At 31.6% G+C, this 14,899-nt stretch overlaps 1 protein-coding gene across 1 annotated transcript in view; it reads right to left on the reverse strand.

Annotated features, from left to right (window-relative positions):
• Positions 1 to 14,899, reverse strand: part of LOC134278907 (proprotein convertase subtilisin/kexin type 5-like) — a 28,076-nt gene that overhangs the window by 12,110 nt on the left and 1,067 nt on the right. The window lies entirely within an intron of this gene.

Genomic DNA, 14,899 nt, shown 5'->3' on the forward strand with positions numbered 1-14,899 from the left:
TATGCTCACAATAAACGTTCCGGGTTGCAATTACTGAAAGATATTTCATATATTTTTGCTACTTAGTTGTTTCTTTTCCATTTTGTTACGAAGCTAAGTTAGCCCGGAACCAAAACTTATGCTCATAATAAACGTTCCGGGTTGCAATTACTGAAAGATATTTCATATATTTTAAACAATTAGTTGTTTGTTTTCCGGTTTTTGACGAAGCTAAGTTAGCCCGGAAAAAAAATTATGCTCATAATAAACGTTCCGGGTTGCAATTACTGAAAGATATTTCATATATTTTAGCTACTTAGTTGTTTCTTTTCCATTTTGTTACGAAGCTAAGTTAGCCCGGAACCAAAAATTATGCTCATAATAAACGTTCCGGGTTGCAATTACTGAAAGATATTTCATATATTTTTGCTACATAGTTGTTTCTTTTCCATTTTGTTACGAAGCTAAGTTAGCCCGGAACCAAAAATTATGCTCATAATAAACGTTCCGGGTTGCAATTACTGAAAGATATTTCATATATTTTTGCTACTTAGTTGTTTCTTTTCCATTTTGTTACGAAGCTAAGTTAGCCCGGAACCAAAAATTATGCTCATAATAAACGTTCCGGGTTGCAATTACTGAAAGATATTTCATATATTTTTGCTACTTAGTTGTTTCTTTTCCATTTTGTTACGAAGCTAAGTAAGCCCGGAACCAAAACTTATGCTCAAAATAAACGTTCCGGGTTGCAATTACTGAAAGATATTTCATATATTTTTGCTACTTAGTTGTTTCTTTTCCATTTTGTTACGAAGCTAAGTAAGCCCGGAACCAAAACTTATGCTCATAATAAACGTTCCGGGTTGCAATTACTGAAAGATATTTCATATATTTTAAACAATTAGTTGTTTGTTTTCCGGTTTTTGACGAAGCTAAGTTAGCCCGGAACCAAAAATTATGCTCATAATAAACGTTCCGGGTTGCAATTACTGAAAGATATTTCATATATTTTAGCTACATAGTTGTTTCTTTTCCATTTTGTTACGAAGCTAAGTTAGCCCGGAACCAAAAATTATGCTCATAATAAACGTTCCGGGTTGCAATTACTGAAAGATATTTCATATATTTTTGCTACATAGTTGTTTCTTTTCCACTTTGTTACGAAGCTAAGTTAGCCCGGAACCAAAAATTATGCTCATAATAAACGTTCCGGGTTGCAATTACTGAAAGATATTTCATATATTTTAGCTACTAAGTTGTTTGTTTTTGAGTTTTTGACGAAGCTAAGTTAGCCCGGAACAAAAATTATGCTCATAATAAACGTTCCGGGTTGCAATTACTGAAAGATATTTCATATATTTTAGCTACTTAGTTGTTTGTTTTCCAGATTTTGACGAAGCCAAGTTAGTCCGGAACCAAAAATTATGCTAATTAAATTTTGATCCACTCGCATACTCGCTACCTTTAGTGTAGCTACTAGCGAGTATGCGAGCAAATCTAGCATCTAAAACCATATTCGAATACATGTATTGTATAATCATATATGTGACCCCTCCTCCCCGCAAAAAAAATCAGGTTTGGAGACGATTAAAGTTTTTATTTTCCTTATTTATTAAGAACATTTCTGAGTTAGTACTTCTTTATTGGGTGTTTCCCTATTCCTTTTTTTAGAAGCATGTTTGAATTTAAGACTGATATGTTTAAGTATTTGTTTTTTAAAAATTCATTTTAATCGATTTCTATTGCATACATATATCTTTAGCAGATTAGTTCATTTTTATCCAAGTTTTGTGTAAAAAAAGAGAGTAATATAATAGAGTTATTTGTGTACAATCTAGTTTACATTTAGCAGAAACAGAAAAACGGAGCTACATGACAATATACAAGTGACTTTTCTTTTTCTTTTCATAGTTGTTTGTATTATTGGATAAGTATTTTAGAAAAGATATAAGGCATACATGTAACATCTTTTCTTGTTCTTTGTCCAAGTTGATCAACAAACTCTCTCTCTCTCTCTCTCTCTCTCTTCAACGAAGAGGAAGTCACCTCTATAAACTTTCTTTAATTTTTTGAACATGTGTTGTTTCTCTGCTGTTTTTATTATTTACATTGGCTTAAACCAATAAATGCAGCAGATTGGTTTAGATCTTTTGAATGTACTCCCCCCCCCCCCCCCCCCCCATCCCTCCGTTTTTGTCACAAATAAAAAACAATCAATTGTATATTTTTATCTACTTAGAAAGGACTTGAATAAATCTTTTTCAATGTTTTAATCTTTAAATGCATACATGTCAATGAGCGCATTCTTATTAACTGTTCTCTCCATTTCTATTTGTACAGGTATATACATATATTCACACGGTATGATGTTCATAAATGGATTTAGTTCATTAAAGAAATTATTAATTTACAGTAAATAGTTGATTTATTTAAACGAAAAACATTCTCAATTGTTTTCCTGACACCAGCGTTTCTTAAAATCACCTTAAAAAAGAATATGTACTTTTCAATCTTGATATAATTCTAAATGAATTAAAGATTTAACATATAATAAAGATAATAGTGAATAAAAATTCATTTGAAAAGATGTTATAATAAGATCATCAGATAATCAAATACATTAATTTTGCATTTATTCTCTTATTTTTTCACTATAAGTTCATCTTTCACATACTTACTAAGCTAAGTATAGTATAGACTATAGCAATTAAGTAATTATCTCACCTGGTCAAAGTCCCAGTTTTCACACATTTTTAATTACCTGTAATTAAATGTGTGCAAAACGGGAACAAACCGATATGACATGTCCGCAGTCATCTTAAAGTTAGGACTAAGATTAGGAGATCTCCTAAGATAGGATAGCTTCGATGGCCTCACTTAAGACTAAGATATGTCGTAAGTTCGTCTTAAGAGATGTCTTACTCCTAAGATAGCTTCATAAGCATGCCTGCAGGTTTTCATTTTAAATTAAGATTTTACATTCTCATCGAGTTCTAGAGCGGAAATACACGTTTTATCAGAATTAAAGAGAAACGTTTTCTTCTTTTCCAAATAATTATAGTTTTTGAAAGGTCGTACAAAAAATTGTATTATATCTATAGGAAAAGTCACTCAAAGATGTCTTTTAAAAAATCAGGTAGGCGATAGAACAAACGTTCGCGGTTGCCTTCCCCACTAAGACTCCTTTTTTTGTTGAACATTCAACAAATTGTTAATTAAAATATAGAAAATTTCATAACAAGCAAATCAAGTTTTTTGTCTATTGTTCACTGCAGGGGAAAGGGGGGGGGGAGCAGACTTCACAATGCTATTCATATAAATAGTAAAATACAGATCTGTGTCTGTAATACATTTCTTCTTCAGTGATATTTTTACAAATGAATACAAGTGTACTTGTACTTACGTGCATAAATAAAAATGAGTTGAATTTTATTCAAAAGTTTTTAGCCGTGTCATTGAAACATTTCCAAGTTGATTATGTGCATGTTTTGTTGACATGTAACATTAAAATTTAAAAAAAAACAAACAAAAAACTTCACCTGACGAAGAAAAATAATCAACAAACGGGAAACACTTTTCCTTCGTATTAAATGCTTAAATTATAAATTCCCCTTTTACATCAGGCATGCACTCGTTTCCCATTATGTTCTTCAACTTGTATGTTAATTTATTAATATAATTATCTGGTTTTAAAAAACGCAACTACATGTATGGGTGTTTAAAAAATTGTAAGGAAATTAAAATATTACATAATAAATAAAGTATTTTATCGTAAATATAATTAATCTATCACCATTATCATCTGACCAGGGTGGTCATGGGTGCTTACGGCGATTCGCAAGACTGCGCAATTGTTCGTATCGATAGAAGCCAAGTGTGTCGTAAAACAGCACGAAGGGGGTATATCAATGTAAACAAGTTTCACACCTTCTTTTGTTTACAAAGAATCAAAATAATCAACTAGAATTTCATGAATTAATATAATATTTAAATCAGAGACATCAATAAATATATAATGTCTCTGGTAAAATGACCGCATATTCTGACTTGAAATGTAAACATATATGTATGTCTTACGATTAAATCTTGCTGTATCATATACGAAGGTATAAAAGAAAGAAGAAAATTAAAATTAACAGCCAATATTAAATATAAATAGAGAGTTTAATAGGGTGCTTGGTTGCCCGGAACGTTTTTTACGGCCGGAACCAATCTTACGCGGGCCGGAACGTTTATTATGGCCCGGAACCAATATTATGGGTATTTAGCGTTCCGGCCGGAACGCCAAGTTACCCGGAACGTATATTATGCGACACCACTCTGCAGCCGTTTCAAGTATTTTATGGATTAAACAGGTGTTAGAAAAATAAATAAATGGTAAATAAATAAAATAAATAATTAATTTATCACCATAAAAATGTCAAACTCTTTAATTATATTTTTTTAATTGACAATACAACAAAATAATCAATTATGTATTTATATCCCCCAAAGTTAGATTTTTTAGGGTTTTTTGTATTAATATTTTTATCCTAAACTATGTTACAAACTATTTTTTAGCATATTAAAACAAATTTCAGTTATTTACGTCCATGATGGATATCAAAATAATCGTCAGATTATGCACAATTTTAATTTGTCAATTGCAATTTCATATTTTTACTTTGATTTGATTGAAAAAAAAAATGGTTTTCAAAACCCTAACACGATTATGAAAGAATTTCAAAGCCATTGATTGTTTACCAGTGACATGGGGTACACAGTAATGACACCTAATGTCGTTCTCACTGTCCACTATACCTTGTTTATTTTGTGGCAGAGAGCAACCGTGTCCACTCTGCAGTTGCTTGAAATAACATTTTCTCTTTGTATGAGAACCGATTTTTGTCATACAAAACAAAATAAAAGTTTCAAAAAGCTATTGACGGGTTAAGATTGTGCAAAATGAGACGATTATTTTGATTACCAACACGGAAGTAAAATAATGAAAAGTAGTTTAAATATGCTTCAAAAAGACTTTTTTTTCACAAAAGTTACAAAGTCACTCAAAGTATTTTAAGAATTAAATAAGTGTAAAAAAAGTGATAAAAATAAAGAAATTAATTAATTAACTTATAAATCAAACCAAAGAATATAGATAAATATTCTTTGAAGCAATGATTTATTAATTTTTTCATAGTTATTTCAGAATTATTATAGAACACAATAAGTTTCCAAACAAATTAAAAACAATACTACTATGTGTTTAAAATAATGTTCAAAAATTCTTAGGTAAGTAACTCTGTGTACTACATTGATAATCCCACATCTTAGGTAACCGTACAGTGCTCTGGGAGTGTGTAAACTTCTTCTTTTTGCTTCAATGAACATATACAGGGGCGTACTGGGGCATATACTGTGGTTTACCGTAGTTGTCTGTAGAAAACAGTAGCCTTACAGTGGCATACTGTAGGCGTATCGGGGCCTACTGTATGTAAAAGTGGCATGCTGGGGATACATACAGTGGCATACAGAGATTTACTATATTACAGAGCTAGCATACCGTAGCATACTGTAGATATACCGTAGATTACTGGAAAAATGCTGTAGGATACAGAGAAAGACAGTGGATTTTCATACGGACAGGGGTTTTGAAAGCCAGTTCGATCGAAGTGCGAAGTCGATAAGCTTTTCTGTGAAGTCGATATATCTGTGGATTGACCGATTTAAAGGTCTACATTTACATATTGTATTATTTTTTTTCTTCGGAGATTGGCAGAACGAAATTTAAAGACTTAAGACCATAGATCAAAATCAATTTCGGGTGTTTAATGTACATATAATTTTTCCCTTTATATTGATAGAGTAATTTAGGGAATCTAATAATTTAAAAATCTACATTTGTTTTACTTTGTTTTGTAATATGTTTAAATATAAAGTAGATCCTTATTCAATGCACCATTACGTCTACCCCTTTGTTGTATTACGAAACATTAGAATTATAAACAGAAGTTAAATATTTTTTTTTAGAAACGTCGTCATACACTGCATTAGCTATTGCGAACAGAATATATTCAATTTTAGAAACATTTATTAAGTCGAAATGCATAATCTATAAATAGTAACAAATGTCTCCATGCTGTTATATACTTCATCATGTGATCAAGTTTGAGCCAATCAGAGAGCTTAGAATATATGTGAAAAATAGTATATTCCGTTATTATTTTTCTTTATTGTTCTCACTTTCTGATTGGCTCAAAGTAGATCACTTGATCAAGTATAAAAAGTGTTATCATGTTTAGTCGATATGTTTTCTCTAAGGTCTATATATCTAGGAATTGTATCGAATCAGAAGGCTACAATTATTATTTTATCAGTTTATAAGAAAAGTCTTAAAATCCTTCTTTTTAATACATGTACTCAGTACCTTCTCATATAAGGCATTGTTACGTCATTTGCATTATGACATCACAGTAATGAATACCAGTTGTAGTATATATGTGTTTTTAGAAACCTCTCGTTTATGTAGACTTTTGTGACGACAACACTACTGTTGCTTCACAGAAGAACGTTTTCCAATTCTAGAAACAGCAGTTTATAAATTTTTAAAGCAGAAACACCCAATCTATAACACTTTTTTTATATACTTGATTATGTGATTTAGTTTGAGCCAATCAGATAGTTGGAAAAATAAAGAAAAATAATAACAAAAATTTATAAACCAGCTGTTTCTAAATCTGTGAAGCAACAATGGTGCTGACGTCACAATAGTCTTTATAAACTGGGTGTTTCTGTGACGTTACAATGCAAATGACATAACAATGTCTCATGCATATGAGAAGGTACCGAGAAAAAAAGGATTTTAAGACATTTCTGATTGTTTGTTTTCATGTTTCTAAGTTTGTTTCAGGACATTTTAACCCTCTTTTAACCTTGTGTGACGCGAAATTTTGGCCTCAGACGAACATCAAGGTCACTTCCCGTATGGTTAAATTTCGTCCAAATCTTTCAAATTGTGATAAATTGGCGATGAAAATGACACACAGTCTATAGAAAAATGTGTGAAAATGGTTTTAGATACTGGTTAAACCCCTGTCACACCGGGGCTGCATCTCCACGGCGACTGCACGGCGTCCAAAAAAAAATTCAAAACGCCGAGTGACCGCAGTAGAGCATGCACAAAGTACGCGCCGTGTGATTGTGGTCTGATAAGAACGCAGTAGAAACGTAGTATGATCGCCGTGGCAGCGCGGTGAGATCTCCAACAACGTAGTGGGAGCTCCGTACGAACGCCGTAAAGACGCACATGATTGCGACACGAACGCAGTTATAGTAGACTGCGCTTCCACGGAGACCTCACGGAGATGTCGCGGAGTCCTTGGAGATGTCACTGCGTTTCTATCGCGTTTTTACCACAGGCACCTAAGTATGGATAATAACCCCCCCCCTTTTTTTAAATGAAAAAAAAAATGTAAGAATGTATAATACCTTGAAAATATAAAATTTCCCCGTCAAACACATCTATATGTCGTTATATGCAAGCAGATTGTACCTTTTCTCACGTTTAAAGAATAGCCCTATTCGGTTAATAAAAATACACAAGGTAAGAAACAAAAGTTGTAAACAAACGATGGTTCCCCACTTCGAGACAGATTTCCAAGGTAATAACAGAGTTACCTGTCATAATTTTGCAAACACTCTGTCTGGGAGATGTTTTTCTACAAAACTATTTAATCTAAACCCCGCCATTGATTGTTAATATGCCGTAACTGGACGATTTATTAATCGGATACATAAAATTTTCTCCATTGGCAGCGTTGGAGGAGGTTTTGGAGCTGCTTTTCTGTTTCGCCTTATCTGATTGGATAGATATTTAAACTGTATTACAATTAACCAATCAGATAAGGCGGAACAGAAAAGCAGCTCCAAAACCTCCTCCAAAGCTGTCAATGGAGAAAATCTATGTATCCGATTAATAAATCGTTCGATTACGGCATATCAAACGCTTATAGCGGGGTTTAGGTTTAAGAGACTAGTAAAATAACATCTCCTAGACACAGTGTTTGCAAAATTATGATAGGTAACACTGTTGTTACCTTGGAAATCTGTCTCGAAGCGGGGAAACCCCGTTTGTTTACAACTTTTGTTTTTTACCTTGTGTATTTTTATTATACCGAATAGGGCCATTCTTTAAACGTGAGAAAAAGTACAATCTGCTTGCATATAACGACATATAGATGTTTTTGACTGGGAAATTTCAATTTTCGAGGCATTATACACTCTTACATTTTTTTTCATTAAAAAGGGGGGGGGGGGTATCGATCCATACTTCAGGTGCCTGTGGTTTTTACGGTGCTTCTAATGAGATTGATCGTCTTGTGATTTTTTTCGACTGCGATTATACGGCGACAGCACGGAGTTGTCACTGCGATCATTGCGCTCCCATGGCGTTTCTACAGCGTCCGTTGGCGATCACAATGCACTTTCACGGCGTTGTTAGAGCGGTGTCAACCACCTCACAAAACAAGAGCAATAGGATCATATTTGATTAGCAATAATTCTAACTTATTTGTTGCACTGGGAGCATTTCAGTAAAACATGGAAGAGAAAATTACAACAGAACTTGTTTTGTTGTTTCACTTAAATTTTGTAGAAAACTTTTCAGTGTGTTTATTTATTTTTTACATTCATAATAAAATCAAAGTAAAAATTTAACCAACACATTTGAACCGATAAAATTGAAAAAAAAAGGAGTTTAATCATAAAACTTTCAATAATTTAGTACTAAATTATTGAAAAAGAACATTTTTAATTATTAATATTTTTTCTTCGCATGGATAGAGGTCTTTTAATCGTGTAACTTGAATTTTTATACAAAAGTGTTTTAAAATTACATTCCTTCTGAATATACATGTATATCAATGAGTATAGAACGCATTGTGCATAGGTGTCGGAACCGGGGTGGGGGGGGGCTAGGGGGGGCTTAGCCCCCCCCCCCCCCACTTTTTTCAAATTATATACTTAGTATAGATTTAGCCCCCCCCCCACTTTTTCTCCAAATATACACTTAGTATAGACATTGAACATTGCTTCGTAGGTTTAGCCCCCCACTTTCCACGGACACATCGCAGTATAGGTAAGAAATGGGGAAAAAGGTGGTGTTTGGAAGAAATTTTTAGGTACTATAGTTCGAATGTAAACCCCCCCCCCCCCCCCCCCCCCCCCCACGAAATAGAATTTTCGTGTCTGTGAAATTTCCCTTTTTTTTTTTTGCTTGTCAGGTTTTTTGAGAAGGTAGAATTTTTTTTTTTTAAACTTAGCCCCCCACTTTCAATTTGCTTCCGACGCCAATGTTGTGAACGTATTGCGAACGCAGCCAGCGCAGCGAGAACGCCGTGAACATGAGGTGAAAACTCCTTATGCTCCGCGGAAGTGCAGTCAATCGCCGAGAGATCTCCGTGGGAACGCCGTGAGATCGAGGAGAATCGCGTCCTTTGCCGTAGGGACGCCTAATATGGTTGTGAAAATTTTACAGAAATTTGTGAAAATTTTACAGAAATTTGTGCAAATTTCCTGCGATTCCACGGCGATTATAAAAAATTTAACAACGTCGTAATGACTCCGTGTGAACGCTGCTTGGTGTGACAGGGCCTTTATTAATCGTTAAAAGAAATATCAAGGGCAATTACACAATAAAATAAAAATGAGTAAAACATGTGAAAGAATGGTCCAGATAAGATCGCAGAACTTGGAAATATGCAGCTTACGTCATTTCTATCTGTTACAATTAAAACATTCAATGATAGACAACGAAATGGGCGGATGCAATTCTACGCGGACGGCCGAGAAAAAATTGGATTGAAATTCTATTTTGAAATAATAATGAAATTCATTTTCAATCCACCTCAGCTACGCTAGAAGGCACATAATTACTGATTGACCCAGTAGACAAATAATGGTATAGTTTGAAAATAATATATTAATCAGATTTTTTTGTCCCACGTTTAAAAGAAATATATGAAGGGATATATTTGATTTCTGTTTTTAATAATTTATGTATGTATGCGTTGGGGGGGGGGGGGGGGGGGGGCTTAATGATCTTGGAAATAAATAGGAACGTTGTCAAACATTTGTCATTGAAGACAAAACTTAAAAAGCTTTTGCCATCTTAAAAATTAATTGGTACAAAGTATGATCTGACGCGACAATTTTTGACCCCCACCCCTTCTAGAATCAAATTGCTGTCTCCTGGAAAAACGTCTTCTTTGTACGGAAGCGTATTAGTGCCACTTGGACACTTCACTTTTTTTTAATTTTTACACTTTAAAGTGTTTTTACACTTTAAAGTGTAAATTTTACACATTTATCTGTAAATTTTACACTTTAATCTGTAAATTTTACACATTAATCTGTAAATTTTACACTTTAAAGTGTAAATTTTACAGATTAAAGTGTAAATTTTACACATTAATCTGTAAATTTTACACTTTAAAGTGTAAATTTTACACATTTATCTGTAAATTTTACACTTTAATCTGTAAATTTTACACATTAATCTGTAAATTTTACACTTTAAAGTGTAAATTTTACACATTAATCTGTAAATTTTACACTTTAAAGAGTAAATTTTAAACATTAATCTGTAAATTTTACACTTTAAAGTGTACATTTTACACTTTAATCTGTAAATTTTACAGATTAATGTGTAAAATTTACACTTTAATCTGTAAATTTTACACATTTATCTGTAAATTTTACATTTTAATCTGTAAATTTTACATTTTAATCTCTAAATTTTATACATTAATCTGTAAATTTTACACTTTAATCTGTAAATTTTACACTTTAATCTGTAAATTTTACACATTAATCTGTAAATTTTACAGTTTAAAGTGTAAATTTTACACATTAATCTGTAAATTTTACACATTAATCTGTAAATTTTACACTTTAATCTGTAAATTTTACACTTTAATCTGTAAATTTTACACATTAATCTGTAAATTTTACACTTTAAAGTGTAAATTTTACAGATTAAAGTGTAAATTTTACACTTTAATCTGTAAATTTTACACTTTAATCTGTAAATTTTACACTTTATTTGTTTATTCACATAGTCAAGTTAGCAACTTCACACATTCCCAGTAACGCATTTTAAAGCCAACAGACCGTTAACCATGCAAGATAATTACGGAAGCGTAATATCAATCTGAACTGCAAATAAAAAAATCTTTGAGATATATATATTTTTACTTTTCGTTACACTATAGTAAAACTAAACAAACACATGTATATATACTGAAACAAAAGCAGATTCTTGATTTCTTATGCTGGGGAAAATTAAGAGACCCATGAGGAAATAGTCTATCCTTGTTTATCATATTCTAATAAACAAGTACGAGTACATGTAAAATAAAAATAAACAAACAATTGAAAACATCTCATTTAATACTTTTTCTCAAGTGTCAGAGGTAAAACATCACAATTCGACCGTTCGATCATAACCTATTGCAGTTCAGGTTGTTCAAAATAAAGTGTAATATTTACAGATTAAAGTGTAAATTTTACAGATTAAAGTGTAAAATTTACACATTAATGTTTAAAATTTACACTTTAAAGTGTAAAATTTACAGATTCATGTGTAAAATTTACAGATTAAAGTGTAAAATTTACAGATTAAAGTGTAAAATTTACAGATTAAAGTGTAAAATTTACACATAAAAGTGTAAAATTTACAGATTAATGTGCAAAATTTACAGATTAATGTGTAGAATTTACATATTAAAGTGTAAAATTTACATTTTAAAGTGTAAAATTTACAGATTAATGTGTAAAATTTACATTTTAAAGTGTAAAATTTACAGATCAAAGTGTAAAATTTACACTTTAAAGTGTAAAATTTACACTTTAAAGTGTAAAATTTACAGATTAATGTGTAAAATTTACATATTAAAGTGTAAAATTTACAGATTAAAGTGTAAAATTTACAGATTAAAGTGTAAAATTTACACATAAAAGTGTAAAATTTACACATAAAAGTGTAAAATTTACAGATTAATGTGTAAAATTTACAGATTAAAGTGTAAAATTTACATTTTAAAGTGTAAAATTTACAGATTAATGTGTAAAATTTACAGATTAAAGTGTCAAATTTACAGATTAAAGTGTAAAATTTACACTTTAAAGTGTAAAATTTACAGATTAATGTGTATTATTTACACTTTAATGTGTAAATTTTACAGATTAATCTGTAAAATTTACAGATTAATGTGTAAAATTTACAGATTAAAGTGTAAAATTTACAGATTAAAGTGTAAAATTTACACATAAAAGTGTAAAATGTACAGATTAATGTGTAAAATTTACAGATTAATGTGTAAAATTTACAGATTAAAGTGTAAAATTTACACTTTAAAGTGTAAAATTTACAGATTAATGTGTAAAATTTACAGATTAAAGTGTAAAATTTACAGATTAAAGTGTTAAATTTACACTTTAAAGTGTAAATTTTACAGATTAAAGTGTAGAAATTAAAAAAAAAGTGAAGTGTCAAAGTGGCACTAATACGCTTCCGTATCTTTGACTTTTACCAGTGTCCTTAAGATTATTATTTTAGGCTATAAACTCATCAATATAATTTAAACAGTACGTATTTGGGAATTGAAATTATTTGTCTTTTGGATCATACATTCACACTTTGCTGTTGAAAGCAGTTGAGGTGGATTGAAAATGAATTTCAAACTAGAATTTCAATTGAATGTTTTCTCGGTCGTCCGCGTCGAATTATACCCGCCCATTTCATTGTCTATCTTTGAATGTTTTGATTGTAACAAATATAAGTGACAAAGGCTGCATATTTCCAATATTGCTATATAATGTTCCGCGGTCTTATCAACATTCCAACGGCTCTCCCTTCTATCTAAACGGTCATTTTGCCAATGTTTTGTGTTTTTTAGTTAAACTAGTTTTTAAAATTTGATAATCATTACAAAAAGGTATCAATTACAATAAACACGTGCCGCAAAGTACAGATTTTATTGTTTTAAAGCTTCGTCATGGAACATTGGTTTTCATCGGTGATGTTTGATTTTCCTTCTAAAATTGTTAAGAAGACTCATTTGTTGTAATAATTTGAAAATATCATACCATTCTATAAAGTAGTTTTCAAATAAATACATTTATCAAAGTGAAGACTTAGAAGTTTTGTTTTTTGTAGTCTATAGTAAAGATAGTAATCGGAAGCAAACTGAAAGTGGAGAAGTGGGGGGGGGGGGGGACCAACAATTTATTAGATTATTATGTAAAAAAGGGTAAACAAGTCGACAGAGTTATGCTGATGGCAAACTAGCCACATTTGTGAAAGTCAAACTCATACAAAATTGGGGTTATAAGATTATTTATCAGTTATTAAAATTTTTCATCACAGAAAATCTTCTTTAACAGACCCCCCCCCCTTTGTAATACATATTGTGACCACGCCCTATCACCAGGGGTCATGATATGGACAATTTAAAATCTACACTACGCCAAGATGTTTTCACATAAGTTTCAGCTTTTCTGGCCCAATGGTTCTTGAGAGGAAGATTTTCAAAGACTTTCCCTATATATTTCTATGTAAAACTTGGATTCCCTATTGTGGCCCCGCCCTACCCCCAGGGGTCATGATTTGATCAATTTAGAATCAACATTACCCAGGATGCTTCCACATAAGTTTCAGCTTTTCTGGCCCAGTGCTTCTTGAGAAGAAGATTTTTAAAGTTTTTTCCTATTTATTTCTATGTAAAACTTGGATTCCCTATTGTGGCCCCGCCCTACCCCCGGGGGTCATGATTTGAACAATTTAGAATCTACACTACCCCAGGATCCTTCCATATAAGTTTCAGCTTTTCTGGCTCAGTGGTTCTTGAGAAGAAGATTTTTAAAGTTTTTCCTATATATTTCTATGTTAAACTTGGATTCCCTATTGTGGCCCCGCCCTACCCCCGGGGGTCATGACTTGTAGAATCTACACTACCCCGGGATGCTTTCATATAAGTTTCAGCTTTCCTGGCCCAGTGGTTCTTCAGAAGAAGATTTTTTAATGACCCCACCCTATCATCTGGAAACTGGATGGGAACCATTGGAAAATAGAAGAAATCGAACAAATCTAGTAACAATGTATAAAATACACAATAATTTAGTACCTACTTATATTCAAAATATAGTACCTGATATTAGAGGCAACATTTCACAATACTCTACTAGAAATTCCTCCAATTATTCCTTGCCAAAATGCAGATTAGAATTATTCAATAAATCCTTTATTCCAGATACTGTTAGAAAGTGGAATGCAATTAAAATTAACATAAGGGAGGCAACTTCTATGAAAAGTTTTAAAAAATGCTTGTCAAGCAATATTGTAAAACCTCCAAAGTATTTTTCTTTTGGTAAGAGATTTTGGAATATTATTCACACAAGGTTAAGACATAATTGTATTTTAAATTCTGACCTATTTCACTGTAATTTAATTGACAGTCCGAATTGCTCATGTGGACAAATAGAGGATTCCTATCATTTGTTTTTTGTTTGTAGAAAATATGCAACAGCAAGATATTCTCTAATGAATAAGTTATTATCATTCAACAATTTGTACATTATAGATGTCCATTTGATGTTATGGGGTGTTGATTCATTCTCTGATCAACAAAATGTAGAAATTTTTAAAGTTATTCATACCTTTTTAAAAGAGTGTGGTCGATTCTCTGAAAAATCTTAATTTTTTGTATATATAGTATTGTGTTCTGGTATCAAGAGTTTACTGTCTTTGACACTACTAATTGTTACCGAAAATAATTGTTCTTTATTTTGGCAATATTATAAAAAATTTTGTATGAGGAGAAGACTATCTAAGTTGTCAGAACTTGTGTCTTATCCTTTTGGCTTTAATTGTCAATAAAATATG

This window comes from Saccostrea cucullata, unplaced genomic scaffold (assembly GCF_032062105.1).
Source record: "Saccostrea cucullata isolate Sc308-1 unplaced genomic scaffold, CSIRO_AGI_Scuc_v1 ctg1817, whole genome shotgun sequence".
NCBI classification, from domain to species: domain Eukaryota; kingdom Metazoa; phylum Mollusca; class Bivalvia; order Ostreida; family Ostreidae; genus Saccostrea; species Saccostrea cuccullata.